Source organism: Phascolarctos cinereus, unplaced genomic scaffold (assembly GCF_003287225.1).
Source record: "Phascolarctos cinereus isolate Bilbo 61053 unplaced genomic scaffold, phaCin_HiC Scaffold_2;HRSCAF=192, whole genome shotgun sequence".
Classification (NCBI taxonomy): Eukaryota; Metazoa; Chordata; class Mammalia; order Diprotodontia; family Phascolarctidae; genus Phascolarctos; species Phascolarctos cinereus.
The window spans coordinates 51,292,319-51,307,199 of NW_027555625.1; the positions used below are offsets into that span (position 1 = coordinate 51,292,319).

Below are 14,881 nucleotides of genomic sequence, written 5' to 3' on the forward strand. Positions count from 1 at the left end.
TCTAGAGCTGACATTCTATGTTCTAATGTCTCTTCCAGCTCTGACATCCTTTGTTCTAAGGTTCCGTCCAGCACTGACATTCTGTATTTTAAAGTTCCTTCCAGCACTGACTTTGTATGCTCCAAGTTCCCTTCCAGCTCTGACTTTCGATGCTCTAAGGTCCTTCTTGGCTCTGACATGCTGTTCCATGATTTTCCCACCCTAGACATCACTCAGTTCCTCTTGCCTCAAATTATTGTTCTGAAATGTAATGGCAGCAGAGACTGCTGAAGAAAGTTTGTGCTACCTGGACAAGATTTGGAAACTGGGGACTTGGAACCTTCACTAGGATACCTGTGACTTGAGTAAACACATCTGTTCTATGGAGAGTGGGATTTTATGGCACTAGAAAGGATGCACATTTTAAAAAGGGAACCTCAAACCCTTGTTTTGTCCCATGGAGCTGCCCGAGTCTCAGCTTTGGAGGGGGGGAGGGGAAGGGGATGTCATCTTTACTGTCATTTTATGGAGACCATAGTATGGAAGTAGCTTGCTTCAGGCAGGATTCATACCAGGGCCTGGAGAGCAAAGCCTTGGCCTTCTATTCATTGTCTCACCCCGGTGGCCCTCTCCATGGAAGGGATGAAGAGGCTTATGCAGAGCCTCTTGGCTTACTGATCCAGAGGCACTTGGGGCAAGTCTCCAAGCAATGGAACCTGATGAACATAGAATTCTGTGGCTCAAGGAACTTTCCCCAGACTTTAGTCCGCCCCTTTTTCTGAGCAAAATTAGTCAATCAACAAACATTTATTTAAGCATAACTATGTGCCAGGCACTGTGATAAGTATTGAGGGGAACAAAGAAAGACAAAAACATTATCCCTAATTTTAAAGAGTTCACATTCTAATAGGGGAGATAACATGTCAGTAACTTATATACATATAAGACCCATACAATATAAATGGAAGTTGCTAGAAATAGGGGAATGGAGGAGAATGGGAAAGACCTTTTGCCTGTCCTGGTCAGGAGTATGGGATTGAGTACATAGAGGGCACTCAGTGAATCTTTACTGAGTAAGTTTGGATTGTACTGGGTGGCAGGCATCGGAAGGGTGAGATTGGAAAAGGAGAGAGGAAACAGATGGCAAGGTTTTAAACCCTCTGCTTAGAAAAGGGCCCCCTCCCTGCCTCCTTGACCCTTTACCAGTGGTCTTGACTTTCCTGGGTGGCTCAGACCCAGGAAGCTATATCAGTTGGCCCCAGTAGGAAACATATTTAGAACTGGAAGGAATCATAGAGGTCATGTGGTCTAATCTCATTTTACAAATGAGGAAAGTGAGGCTGAGAAAGGGGGAAAGATTTGCTCAAGATCAGATAGGAAGCTTAGCCAAGATTCAAACTCAGATACTGGCTTCAAATCCAGAGTTCTGCACTAGATGGCCATACTGGGAGAGTGTTCCCTCTCCTAACCTTTTTCCCCAGAGGTGTTTGCTTAACTCCTAGAACAGAGCCTTCAGCAAACATTTCAGGCAACCTCCCAGTCCCCTTGCAATAACAAAATTCAAGGTTCAAGCAAAGCAGGGACTGCCTAAGGGGTGTATGTGATGACCTTTCATTTAGCAAAAGTGTACCTACTAAGTGCTCAGTCCCATATCACAGGGACAGCAAAAGTGTGACACAATCCCCTGCCCTCATGAAAGTTGAAATTGAGTGGAGGAGATGAGCTATGTACCTGGGTAATTATTTAACAATATAGTAGATGCCAGAAGTCACGTATAGGCAATATCAAATCAGAGGCCCAGATACTGTTGTTCATCCTTCTTTTCAAAGAGGACCAATGACATCACAAGGGATGTCTTGATTTGCACATGAATTGGATTTAAATGAGGCAGAGCTGCACAAAGTAGGCAGCCTCTTTCTCCTTTCCAGAGTCATTGAAGTCCAGTGGAAGGACAAGTCAAGAGGGCTGGTGTTGGCCCAGGATGCAATGGATGACTTTGGCGTCTTCGATATCTGACCAAACACTAGGTGCTCCAAGGCTGCTGAAGGCTTGGATTTTAGAGGTTTCATGAATTCAGAGGAGAGAGATTTTCTGTGGGCTTGAGATGTCAAGGGAAGACTGTGGAGGAAGTAAATCTTGAAAGATGAGTAGGAATTGGATCAAGAAGAGGAAGTGGGAGGGCATATCTGGTAGAGGGAATGCTATGAGCAAAGGCACCAGGGCAGGAATGAGGAAGACATCTGAAGGGGCCATGAAGGGCGACTGGAGTAGAGGGTTCATTTAGGGAAGCAGATAAGGCTGGAGATGTAAGATGGAGCTGCATTATAGATGGCTCTGAATGTCAGACCAAGGTGTTTTGGCATGGAGGAGCATTGAATTTGAATGTCCAAACAGCTGGGCTCATATCTTGGCTCTGCTACTTTCACAAGGTTGATTTCTGTGTGATAGTGGGCACCTCGATTCAAATTCATTAAATACCTACTACGTGCCAGGGTGATAATAGGTTCTAACTGTTGTTGTTGTTCAGTCACGTCTGACTCTCTGTGACCCCATTCTGGGGTTTTCTTGGCAAAGATGGTGGAGTGGTTTGCCATTTCCTTCTCCAGCTCATTTTACAGATGAGGAAACTGAGGCAAACAGGATTAAGTGACTTGTCCAGGGTCACATAGTTAGTCAGTGTCTGAGGCTAGATTTGAACTCACAAAGATGAGTCTTCCTGAATCCAGGCCTGGCATTCTTTTTTTTTTCTTTTTACTTTTTAGGCATTTGGGGTTAAGTGACTTGCCCAGGGTCATACAGCTAGTACATGTCAAGTTTTTGGTCTGAGCTCAAATTTGAGCTCAGGTCCTCCTGACTTCAGGGCCAGTGCTCTATCCACTGCGCCATCTAGCTGCCCCCAGGCCTGGCATTCTATCCACTGTGCCACCTCATTGTCCCTAGGTATACAAGATAAAAACCAAAGGAAAAGACTTCCTTCTCTCAACAATGTTTTATTCTACTAGGTCAAAGGGGTAATTGGGGGTAGAGAGGTGAGAAATGAGTAAATATCAAAAATAAGACTTCTTTTGGACTGAATCTGTGGATTTTGTTGGTATAGGAAAGTCCCTTAGAAGAGCATCTATTCTGCAATGTGGCAGCTCTGGGGGTACGAAGAAGTTGTGACTTGCCCAGGGTCACGTGGCCATTCTGGGTCAAAGAGTAAAACCCCCCTCCCCCTGACTGCAAAGCCAGCTCTTTCTCCACACTACTATGCCTCCAACTACAAAATGCATATTCAGAATAGATATAAGGTAATTTCAGGGGGTACTACACAACTGAATAAGGAAAGGAGGGAGTCTGAGCCATGCCCCTTCCCTTGGTACTCAGTTTCCTCATCTAGAAAAGGAGATTTGACTAAGTAATCTCTAACATTACTTCCAGCTCTAAAATCCTGTGATCCCATGACTTGGTGCTTTATGTTAAGGGAAGTGGGATTATTTGGAAAGAGAAGGTTAAGGTGCCCATATTGATTTCCTTTCTTCAGTTCTCTGAGCTTTCTTATGCTTGCCTTCTGGGGTTTCTTTCTTCTCATGGTGACTGGTTCATTGTCACCTGTGGCATCCACAGCCATTGTGTGGTTTTATCATCACCACCACCCCACCTACTCCACCAAAGAGCTAAATGGTGGCTGCTCCCCATGAAAATCTTTGAGACTTTATACTGTAACAGCAGCAGCAGCAGCAAGTGGGGGCTCCTACCTTCAAGGGGTGGTTGGGAACCTGGCCATGGTCTCCTCATGGGGACATCCCATTAGTGGGAGCCTGTCTCCCATTCTTTGATGGGAAAGTGGACCTGTGGTTGGGTTGTAGGGAGCAGAGAGGAGAAGTGGAAGGCTTGGCATGGCAAGTCTCAGCCTCTTCTAGCCCTCACCCCACTCCAGCCAGGCCAGGGCTCCGCAGGGTCCTGGGTGCTGTGCAGCCAGATTAGCTCCACCCATGGAGCTGGCTGAGGCTTGGCGGTCACTGTCGGGTTACATCTGCTGGGCCATGCAAGAGCAGTTCCAGATGCACCAGGAGTGCCACGCTCGAATTTCAATTTCATCTCCTCACAATCATTTTCAGCATCCTCTTAGTGCCACATTAACGAAGCCTGCTCGTTTGAATGCATAATTAGCCCAAGCATTCTACCTCGCTAATTTCAAGGCAGGGGAAGAGAGTGGAGGGGGGCTTAGGAATTTGCATATTAATTTAGCAGAGGGAGAGAAAAATTGTTTACCACTCACTTCTTGCTGTTGATCACAGAGGACTTAACTCTTTCGGGCCCGCCATCTGGAGCTATGGGTCGAGAGCTCGGCATGGCATGGGGAGCAGTGCCTCTTCCCAGCAAGCAACTGAGTAGTCTCTCCTGACATTAACCAGCTTCCAAGACATGGCCTTGGCCTGGGACACCCATGGTCCTGGCCATCGAGGGGATGAGGGCCACTGGCCGGCAGCCAGGGCTAAAGGAAGCCACAGTCTGCTTAGATTCTCCCAGACCTCGACTCCTGTGACCCAAATCAGGAGTTTCCATGGGTGTGAGCTGGAAGGGGATGAGGCCAGCACCAGTCATGAATACCTGGAGACCATACACTGGGTTCTAATGTCACATTCATTCCACCTTTCATTCCACAAATATTTATTCAGTGACTGCTCCATTCAGGAGTCTGTCCTAGGTACTGTCAGGGAATTGAAAGACGCACAGAAACCAGTCCTTGCTTTCAGGACATATATGGTCTACTTGGAGAGATAAGACATGCACTCACATAAGGCAGCATTATATATACATATATATAAATATCATATATAATATAAATATCATATATACATGTGATATATAAATATATCTATATCTGTATCTATCTGTCTACCTTTTGGTCTATATGGTCTGTCGGTCTGTCTGTCAGTCTGTCGATCTATCTGTTTGTCTGTCAGTCTGTCTGTCTGTCTGTTGGTCAGTCTATCTATCTGTCTGTCTGTCTGTCTGTCTATCTATCTATCTATCTGTCTGTCTGTCTATCTGTCTGTTTGTCAGTCTATCTGTCTGTCTGTCAGTCTATCTGTCCGTCTGTTGGTCAGTCTGTCTACCTGTCTGTCTGTTGATACGTTGGTCTGTTTATCTATCTATCTATCTATCTATCTATCTATCTATCTATCTATCTATCTATCTATCTATCCATGTATCTATCTATCTATCTATCTATCTATCTATCTATCTATCTATCTATCTATCTATCTATCTATCTATCTATCTATATGCTTGTGTGACTTTGAGCAAGTCATTCAAAACCCTCTAGATCCTAGCTGGCTCATCTGTAAAATGAACCAGCCTATAAGGTCCTTCTAGCCCCAGATCTATGTAGTCCTATGACTGGCAAAGAGGCAGCATTGAATTGTGGAAGAGTAATAAGCTTGGATTCAGGAAGATGTGGGTTCAGCTGAGGCTCAAACCTTAACCTCTATGTGTTTGAAACAACTCCTTGGGACTCCTTCTGCACTGATGGGCAGAGTTCCCAAGCATTGAGCTTACTGTGTGAGTTACCCACCTGATGAAATCACAGATCCTGTTTGAATCAGAGCCATGTGAGTGGCATGATAATTTGGAGTACAGAAGGATTGTTTTCATCTGAGGGAATCAGAGAAGACTTCATAGAGGAGGTGGTACCTGAGCTGTGCTTTCAAGGATGGGTAGGATTTTGATTGATAGAGAGGTGGGGGAAGGACCCAATTCCCAAATTCTCTTTGTTCAGCCCCAAAGGCTCTGTCTGTGATCATCCATCTGCCCTTCCCCCACTCCCACCCCACTTCTGGCTCCCACTCTGACTGCCTCCCTTGGATTCTCTAGACAATAGTGTGACTCAGGAACAATTTTGCCTCCCAGGAGGACTGATGGGGACAGAGTTGATGATGGGGGAGGAAAGGGAGTAATGAGCTTTTTGCAAGATTCTGTCAAAATACACAGTTTTAGGGTCTGATAATACCCTAGAAAATAGAAAGCCAGAGCTCGAAGAGACCCTAGCATTTCTTCCTGTGTAAAATAAGGGGATTCGCCTGGATAATTGCCCTTCCAGTCCTAAAGTGATGCGCCTGTGACTTCTGTGAAGGTACTCTTTGGATTTAGGGTGAGTAGTTTTCCTGGGAAAGACAGTAAATTGGGATGATGCATGCCAGTCAGTCAACAAGCCTTTACCAAGAACTTACTACTTACCAGGCTCTGTGCTGATCTCTGGGGGCGCAAAGAAAGGCAAAAACAGTCCCTGCCCTCAGAGAGCTCGCATTCTAATGGGGGAGACATGCAGACAGTGATGTACATACTATAAATGGAAGGTCATCTCAGAAAGAAGCTGGGGGTGTGGTGAGGAGAGAGAAGGGGAGATGTGGGAAAAGTCTCTTTCTCAGAGAAACAGTATTATGTTGGGTGGGCAGGGTGCTCCTGACATAGCTTTGGCTCTAAATACTAGTTTAGTCAGCTACAAAAATGGCAGCTTCCTCCAAGGTCCTCTGGTGCCCATACAGTATCTGGCCCGTATTGAAGATCATAAAAGCTAATGCTGGAGGCCATGTGGTCCCATCACCTCATTTGACAGATGAGGAAACTAATGTTTTCTGAGAGGTTAATTCACTTGTCTAAGGTCACATAGGCAGTAAGTGATACAGGTATGGTTTGAACTTATTTCCTTGGATGCCAGAGCTGGTACTCTTTCCACTGTGCTTATCAACTGGTTGATCATGGGCACGGAGGTGGCTCTGGGGTCTTGAAGGCTATTCCAGTGGAGAAAAAGCAATAACTTATTTGTCTTTGACATTTTGGTACCCTGGGCCAAAGTCCCAATCACTCCACCTTAGTTACAGTGAGTGATAGAAGTGATAAAGGTAGAGTTCGAAGCTGGAAAAACTTTGAGAATTCATTAGTACCAGATGGTTCATTGGTCATCTGAGGACCAGTCTAGCTAAATATGGGCATGTGGTTCATCACCAGCAGGTTGGGACCATTTGGTTTTAATCCCAGAAATTGAAGATCGTCTACTATGGCCTGGAAGGGTTGTGGCCCAGCCAGGGAGGGCCGGTGCCAATGGGAGTTTTTAAAGCTTTTAAAGTGTTAGAAGTAGTTTTTCAAAGTGTTTTGAGTTGCAAATGTTTTACTGAGATCTTACACAGCCATACAGCTTTCTCATCCTGGGCCTCATTTTCCCCATATGTAAAATTGAGGGGTTTGGACCAGTTGAGTGATGAGTTTTTGTCCAGCTCTAGATTACGAACTTTTGAAGGTGTGTATAAGTGAATTAACCAAGCAGCATGACATGATGGCTAGAGGGGCAACCTTGGAGTCAGGACGAGCTCGGTTCTGTTCTTGCCTCTGACATATCCTGGCTCTGTGATCCTGGGCAAATCACTTCACGCCTTAGTATTCCGGGCACCTCTAAAGTCATAAATGCGGGGGAATTGATGATCTGTATTAGGGAAGGAGTTTCCACAATGGGAGTTTACTATACAGGGCCAGACCAAAACATATACACATGCGTGTGCGCACAGTAAGTCAATTAGTGACTGATTTCATTAACTTTTTTATGTCATTATTCTAAGAGACCCCAGGAAAGGATCTAGGCAGGTAGGAAGAGGCCACCAAGGGCCCAGAGCCAGGGGCAATAGGACCTTATGAAGCACATGGAAAAGCAGGCTGACTCCGTGGTGTGGTTTGTGCCCAGCCCTAATGGCTTCTCAGCAGAGAAGGGGTCCTAAGCATGAAGTGTTAGAGGCTGAGAATTTGCCTGGACTCAGAGGTCCTGGCGTACTTCCTTCTGGAATAAGGTGACAGCCCATGAACCCTCTTTGAAGGCACGGTGTCTCAAGCATGTGGGGATGTGCCCCTCAAGAGCTGTTGCTGTTCCCCCGCCCCCTGTGCTTGCCAACTCCTGCCACTCATTTTTTATTTCCACCTCAAGCACCTGGACCTAAAAAGACTGACCTACATCCTGAAGGAACCATGAAAAGGCCCAGAGGATGAAACAGCCCCAGAGATCAGGCCAAATAGAATCATAGGATTTTAGAGTTGAATTGCCCTTTCAACACAGAATATGATTGCTGGAAGAAACCTTAAAACTGCAACTAGGGCAGGGTAAGCAGGGCTTTGCTCCAGGGTGCCAAAATGTAGAGGACACTCATAGCATTTGTAGCCTTTCTACAGCAGAGACCCTGTTAGCAAGAATATTAAGTTAAAATTGGGAATTACTAGAGGATTCCCTTCCCTTCCCCAGTGGCTGCACCCCAGGCAAGTTCCTCCCTGGCTTGTCATACTCTATTCTGCTCCTACCACCTCACAACTGCCTGGAGAGGATACAATGTTTCTAGCCATCTTGCACTCCAAGTGAATTAAGGATGTGTTTCATGCCCCTTGCCCCAGGTGCAACAATCTCTAGTGACAGCTCTTACCTTAGTAATCCTCTAGTCCAAAGCTCTTGTATCACAGATAAGGAAACAGGCCTGGTGAGATAGAGTGATTTGCTCAAAGTAACACAACTAGTAACTGCCAAGGCCTGGAGTTGAGCCCAAGTCTTCAACTTCCTCACTTTATTGAGAAGGGAACTGAGCTAAGTAATCACATAGGGAATTCATGGCAGAATCAAAATTCCATATTAGGTCTTCTGACTCCTTTTCCTATGGCTGTTGCCATGTTTCATCAGATCTTACAGACTCCCATTTGTTTTTTGAAAGCCTTTTTTAAAAAAAGTAGAGAGAGCTAGCCTTGAAGCCAGGAAGAGCTGTGTTCAAGTCCCATCTATAACACTGGCTGTGTGACCCTAGACAAGTCCCTTGACTTCTCAGCATCCCAGGCAATGCTCCAAGACTCTAAGTTACAGAGAAGGTGCCAACCTCCCACTCATAACCATGAATTTCCTCACTTAGAGTTTTGGGATCGCTCTTAGACTTGAACCCTTCATTCACAATCATCCATGTCTTCTTATAACCTGATATCTCTTCTACTGCTGATCCTACCATGGTCTGCTGTTTGCTTCCCTCTACTTATCACTTAACCCTGCTCTACCCTGCTATTTTCTGTTTTATCTGGATTGTTTCAAATCCTGTCCCAGACACTAACTAGTTACATGGCCTTGGAAAAATCACTTAGCTATTCTGTGCCTCAGTTTCCTCATCTGAAAAATGGGGTGGTGGAGGGTTAGACTTGATGGCCTCTCTTCCAAATCCAAATTTATGATTCTATTTGTCTTTATTGCCTGTGAGTAAATTTCAAATCTTAGCTTGACATTCAAAATCCTCCATAATTTGGTAGCACTCTAGTTTTTCAGCTTGTTCTCATATTACTGTCCTCCATCTGCTTACTGATTCAGTTAAAATGGACAACTCACCATCTTCAATACCTGTCCTACATTTTCCCACCTCCATGTCTTTACTTCCATTGTCCTATGCCTCTTTTCACTGACATCTGACATAGCAATTCATTTGTACCTCTGTTAGGAATTTATCATGTATTGTATTATACTATAGTTAGAGTCTGAAAATTATACAGGGTATCTGACATCATGGATGGAATGCTGGCCTTTGAGTGAGGAAGACCTGGGTTCAAATCCCACTTCTGACACCAGCTGTACAACCAATCATGTAACTTTATAGAATTTATCTACTAAGCCACAGATGGTTTGTAGTCCGTGATGGTGAAGGAAATTAAATCCTTCCACTTTTCTCTTGGGGTATTTATATACCCTATTATTGTATTTGTTATTGTAGAGGAACTGTCTTATCTAAATATGGTACCTCTTACAGTGGCTAACTCAGAGGTGTTTAGTGACTCATAAGAGATGTTTAATAAATGCCAGATTGATTTAGATGGGATAGGATGAGATGGGATGTTGTTTTTTTAATGGAGCTATTGTCTGTCTCTCTACCTTAGATCAATATGGTCTTAAAATACAGTCCCTAGACCACTGGTGGTTGTGGAGTGACTTCTAAGGGGGTTTCCAGACAGCACAGGAACAGAGACCACAGAAAGTAAAAGAGCCTGTAGACTTTGAGTGACTGCTGTGGAAAATTGTCACCAGACTCTGAAAGCACCAGGCACAGAGATAATGAAGCTGCTGCCATTCTAGAAGGCTCCACTTGGAATCACTGTGATTGGATCTCACCATGTCTCAGGTTTGGTCTTAAGTCATGGAGAGGCACTGGTGGGAAAGAAGGCCAGGGAAACTTTAGGGAAGTCCATACCTGGCATTGTACTTCTGTGGCGCCTTCTTTTTCCTCATTTCTTTTCCCCACCTCCAGCCCAAAGTCTTTAGCCTGGGCTAAACCTCTCTTTGCTTCTCCCTTTGTCTTCCTTCCTCTTGTAATGAGATAATGATAACACCAGTAGTAGGTGGAGGACCACTGCAAAGGTTTTCTTTTTTGCCAGCAAGTCATGGGGTATTTTTAAAATCATAGACCAATGAGTTTGCCTTACAAAAAGCTAAGAGTAAGGATATCCATTGGATCAAGGGTCAGAACCCCATGTCATAAGATCAGAGATCTAGAGTTGGAAGAGATCTTAGAGGTCATCCTGTCCAGCCCCCTCATTTTACTCATGAACTGTGGTATGGAGCAGAATGAACAAATGATTAGCTCAGGGTCACTCAGGTAATGAGGAGCAGAGCCAGAATTTGAATTTGGCTCCTCTCCTCTGTCTCTAAATTCATTACTCTCTCTCTTTCTCTGCTTGGCCAGGTTTCTAGGTTTCTGTTCTCTAATGTATATGATGGAAATGATAATGCTCCTGCATCAACCTCACAGGGTTGTTGGGAAAGTAAAATTAGAACATGCTGCATAAAGCGGTGCAGTGCAAAGCTGTCTACATCTTGTCTGCTCATAGTCGTTTTCATATTGTCTCCCCATTAGACTGGGAGCTCCTCCAGGGCAGGGATTGGCTTTGCCTTTCTTTGTATCTCCAGAGCTTAGCACAGTGCCTGGTATACAGCAGGTGCTTAATCAATCTTGCCTGACTGACTGCTAAAAGTCAGAGGACAGGAGTTCAAGTCCTGACTTTGTCACTTCCTAGTGACCTTGGCTAAACCAAGTCTTTTCATTTTCCTGGATCTGACTTTCCTCATCTGAAAATGACATCATTGTGCTTTGAGTTCCCTTCTAGCCAGAAATCCTGTGTTCTTAAAAGTATAAAGTACTGGCCAGACGTGAGGGTGTGTTGTGGGTGGCCCTCTGTGTCACAAAGAGGTTGAAAGATGCTGGGTTGGAATTCTGGTGATCGAGCAAGGTTGGGGGAGAGGAATTGTCAGAGATCCATGGTGCGGGTGGTGGCTTTGTGGCCCGCCCTGGTTCCCAGGCTGGCTGCGTTGCTGCTCCTGGGGAGGGCTCTGAACAGCTTGCTGCCGGGCTCCCCGCTGTCTCCTGCTCATCCAAGTGAGCTGAGATGACTCCCTTTGTTTGGAATCTGTGGGCGTCATGAACCGGGTTTGGAGGTAATTTGTCTGTCTCCTGCAGCTGGCTGTCATCTCACATCTGCGAACTAGTTTCATTTTCACGGTCATTAAAAAATCCCAGGTCTGACAGGTAGTAAACACACACACACACACACACACACACACACCACATACACACAAACTTAAGAACCACTCTGGCACCTAGGACAACCCATTTTGAAGTCCCAATCCTGTGTTCAGGTGTAAATGGGATCAGGGAGACTCAGGGGAAAAGGCAGAATGGTATACAGTGGAAAGCAGACTAGATTTGAAATAAGAGAAACTGGGTTCGAATCCTAACTGTCTTTTAATAGCTTAATAAACTGGGCCAAGTCAGATCTGTCCCTGATCTTCAGTAGCTTCCTCTATCAAATGAAGAGGTTGGAGTATGTGTTCTTCAGGGTCCCTCTGAGCTCTATGTATGGGGTCACTTGGAGCTTTAAGTAGGGCAGGTTGTGAGACAGAGAGAAGTCCTTTCAAGAGATCCTCTGTAGGGGAATGATGAGGATGGACACTGATGCTGAGCCTGCGGTCATGTATCTTTTTTCCTCTAATCTCCCTCTCTGTCATTAGGGACATTTATAGGGCTCCTCTCTGGGAGGGGGAACCTAGACCCCACAGAAAAAAATGTCCCCACTCCTCCAAAGCCCTGCTCTCCACTCCCACTAGCAGCTATAAAAGGGAAGGGAGATCAGTCTTGGAAGCAGTTAACCTCACTTCATCTCACCCCATCCAATTCCCATGCTGAGGTAGAGAGAGCACTGAAAAAATGACTGAATTATGTGAGATTCACATTTGTTGGTTCAGGGAGAAGTTGGGAGACCTGGGTTTGAATTGTGACTGTCAACTAGCTAGCCCTAGTCATGTGATATTGGACCATTTTCCCCTTCTAGACTTCAGTATTCTCCATCTCTTCTCTCCGTGCCTGGAATGCACTTGCTCCTTACCTCAGCCTCATAGAGACCCTCTGTTCTTTTAAGATGCTTGCTGATTGATATGAAAGGGATTGAAGTAGATGCTGCTTTTTGGTGTAGCAAAAAGGGCCTTCAATCTGGAGTCAGAGGACTTGGTTTCATGTCCTGGCTCTGTTACTAATTACCTGTATCCTGAGCAAGTCCCCTTTTTCTTTCTGGACCTCGGGGTTTCTTTTCTTTATACAATGAGCTCCCTCATTGGGCTAAATGACTTCTAAGGTCCCTTCTAGCTTTAAATTTTATGTTTTCTAATGATTCTAACAGCCTGTGAGTCTACTCTGATAAGCTGGCTCTGCTACTGGTAGAGACCAAAGGTACAGGTGGCAACTTTAGAAGCCATGCATGTTGGAACATCCAAACACATCTGGGCCATGGCTTAGGGGTAACCAGAGCCACAATTAGGGTAGGGCCGCAAACTTAGAGGGTGATGACCATACTTGTGGTCCTCCATCATGTTGGGACAACCCTTCCCCTAACCCATCTTGCTTCCCCTGTCCCTTATGGCCATCTCCCCAGTGGAGATACACTGCCTGGGTCCTACAGTTTCTGCCTTTCCCTACAGAGTGTGGCCTGTCTCACCCCCCCCCCCATTCTAAATTCATGCCACTTGACCTGGGTTTGGTTTGTGATGTAAAAAGTTCCTAGTTAAGGTTCTGAGGGGCTGTCAGGTTTTGGGGTTCTTTCTCTGCAATTGAACCCATTCCAACAGCTGATCCTTCATATAGGATCCACAATGGCATCCTGACATGGTGGAGGAGGGATGGGAAAGAGCTGGGTTCAGATCAGACCTTTGTCACTAGCTCTGTGATCCTACTTCAGTGCTCGGTGGTGTCCAATGCTGTTGCCTCTTCTTTTGCAGGATGACCTGGTGGCATAGGACAGAAGAGGAGCTGGAGTTCAAAGGAAGCCTCAGATGAAAAGTAATGGATCCTACATATAGCAGACACCAAGTACAGTGATTCCGAGGTTCCCGAGAAGCAGCGCAAACCAGTCCTTATTCTAAGGGTTAGAGGAGAGTCGTGTAAAGTCCTTGGCTAGACTGAGGGCATATGGCTATTACAGTTCTTCCTGCCTCAGGCTTCTTCAGCAAGATCTCACTTTTGGCTACGGAATTTGGTTTAACACCTTTGGAGATGCTGCTGACCTAAGGAATTGCTGCTTCTGTCTCCCGACCTGCATTGTTCCTCTAAAATGTTCTCAGACCACCACTTACCAATGGAGAAACATTCAGCCTGGCTACATGGAGCTCTGGCAAAATGCAGTACCTCTCCCGAAGCTTCTACTCCTCTGGTGTCTGGATTCTCCTGCTTCCTTTGGAATAGAATTATGAGCTGCATGGGCCTCCTGGGACTTGGCTCCCTGGGCCCTGTGTGTGCTTTTTTTCCAGGGGCTGGGTTCAGGCACATCTGGCTGCTGTCAGGCTTTGAAATCCTTGGCTCACATTCCTGGGGCAGCTGGAAGCAAGGCTCAGGCTACATGGTAGGGGAGGGGAGAGATGATAGGCACTGCCCCCCAGGGATGATCTCAGGGGAGAGGAGTTTTTGGCCATTGCTGACAATGCCCCCTGCCCCCCTTCACACAGTGGAAGCCATCTCTATTATGGTCTGCAATCTCTTTTGGGCTCTCGGGGCTGAGGCGGCAGCCAAGGAGGGGGCCAGCGCACAGGGGGTTAACCGCTGATTACAGCCTTTGTCTCTGCATCAGTGTACATAATGCGCTCTTCATTTGCATACTGCAGTGTGCGCTCAATTAAAATGAACTTTTAATTTCTTCTAAGTAAATTACTTCTTCCCGGTACGTGACGCGCACAAATGTCAGAATAATGGGAGAGCCTTAATGAGCTGGGAAGTGGAACCATGAGGGAGGGGCTGCTGGAAATAACCCCCCCATGCCTAACACACACACACACACACACACACACACACACACACACTCACAAACTTATACACAGGAACACAAACGTATGCATAGACATGTATACGCTAGTATGTACATGCTATTAACATTCATACATACTGGTGGATGGGCACACACATACATCACACACTGACCCACAAATACACACATAGATCCAGGCACACTAATCCTTCCAGCTCTGTTGAAAACCCATTCCCATTTTAATGGAAATGAAACAAAGAAATCAGCTCAGGGCCAAAGCCTTGATTTCAAATGTTTTTTCTCCTGTGCTCTGGATGAGGAATGAAGAGGGGATGTGTTGAGTGCAAGGTTGGGGATGTTGAAGTCTTCTCACTTTGATGTGAGGGACTTGAGGAGAATAGTGGATGATCTGGTTCAAGTTACCATTTTGTCATGACCCCAGGGAAGGAAACTTCCCTCCACCCAAAATTCCCTTTCCCTGGCTTCTGCCATCCCAGGTTGTCCTATTTCAGCACCAGGGAGTTGGGACAGCATGAGACTGGCCTCCCTCCTCTCTAGTGTGGCTGGCTGTTTACCT

The 14,881-nt window shown here is 45.7% G+C and overlaps 1 long non-coding RNA gene across 1 annotated transcript in view; it reads left to right on the forward strand.

The window, feature by feature from the left end:
- LOC110210478 (uncharacterized) overlaps nucleotides 1–14,196 on the forward strand; it is a 34,677-nt gene extending 20,481 nt beyond the window's left edge. The window contains exon 2 of the long non-coding RNA XR_002325107.2: nucleotides 13,286–14,196. This is a non-coding gene — a long non-coding RNA (uncharacterized LOC110210478). The remainder of the gene's footprint in view (nucleotides 1–13,285) is intronic.
- The last annotated feature ends 685 nt before the right edge of the window (nucleotides 14,197–14,881 follow it).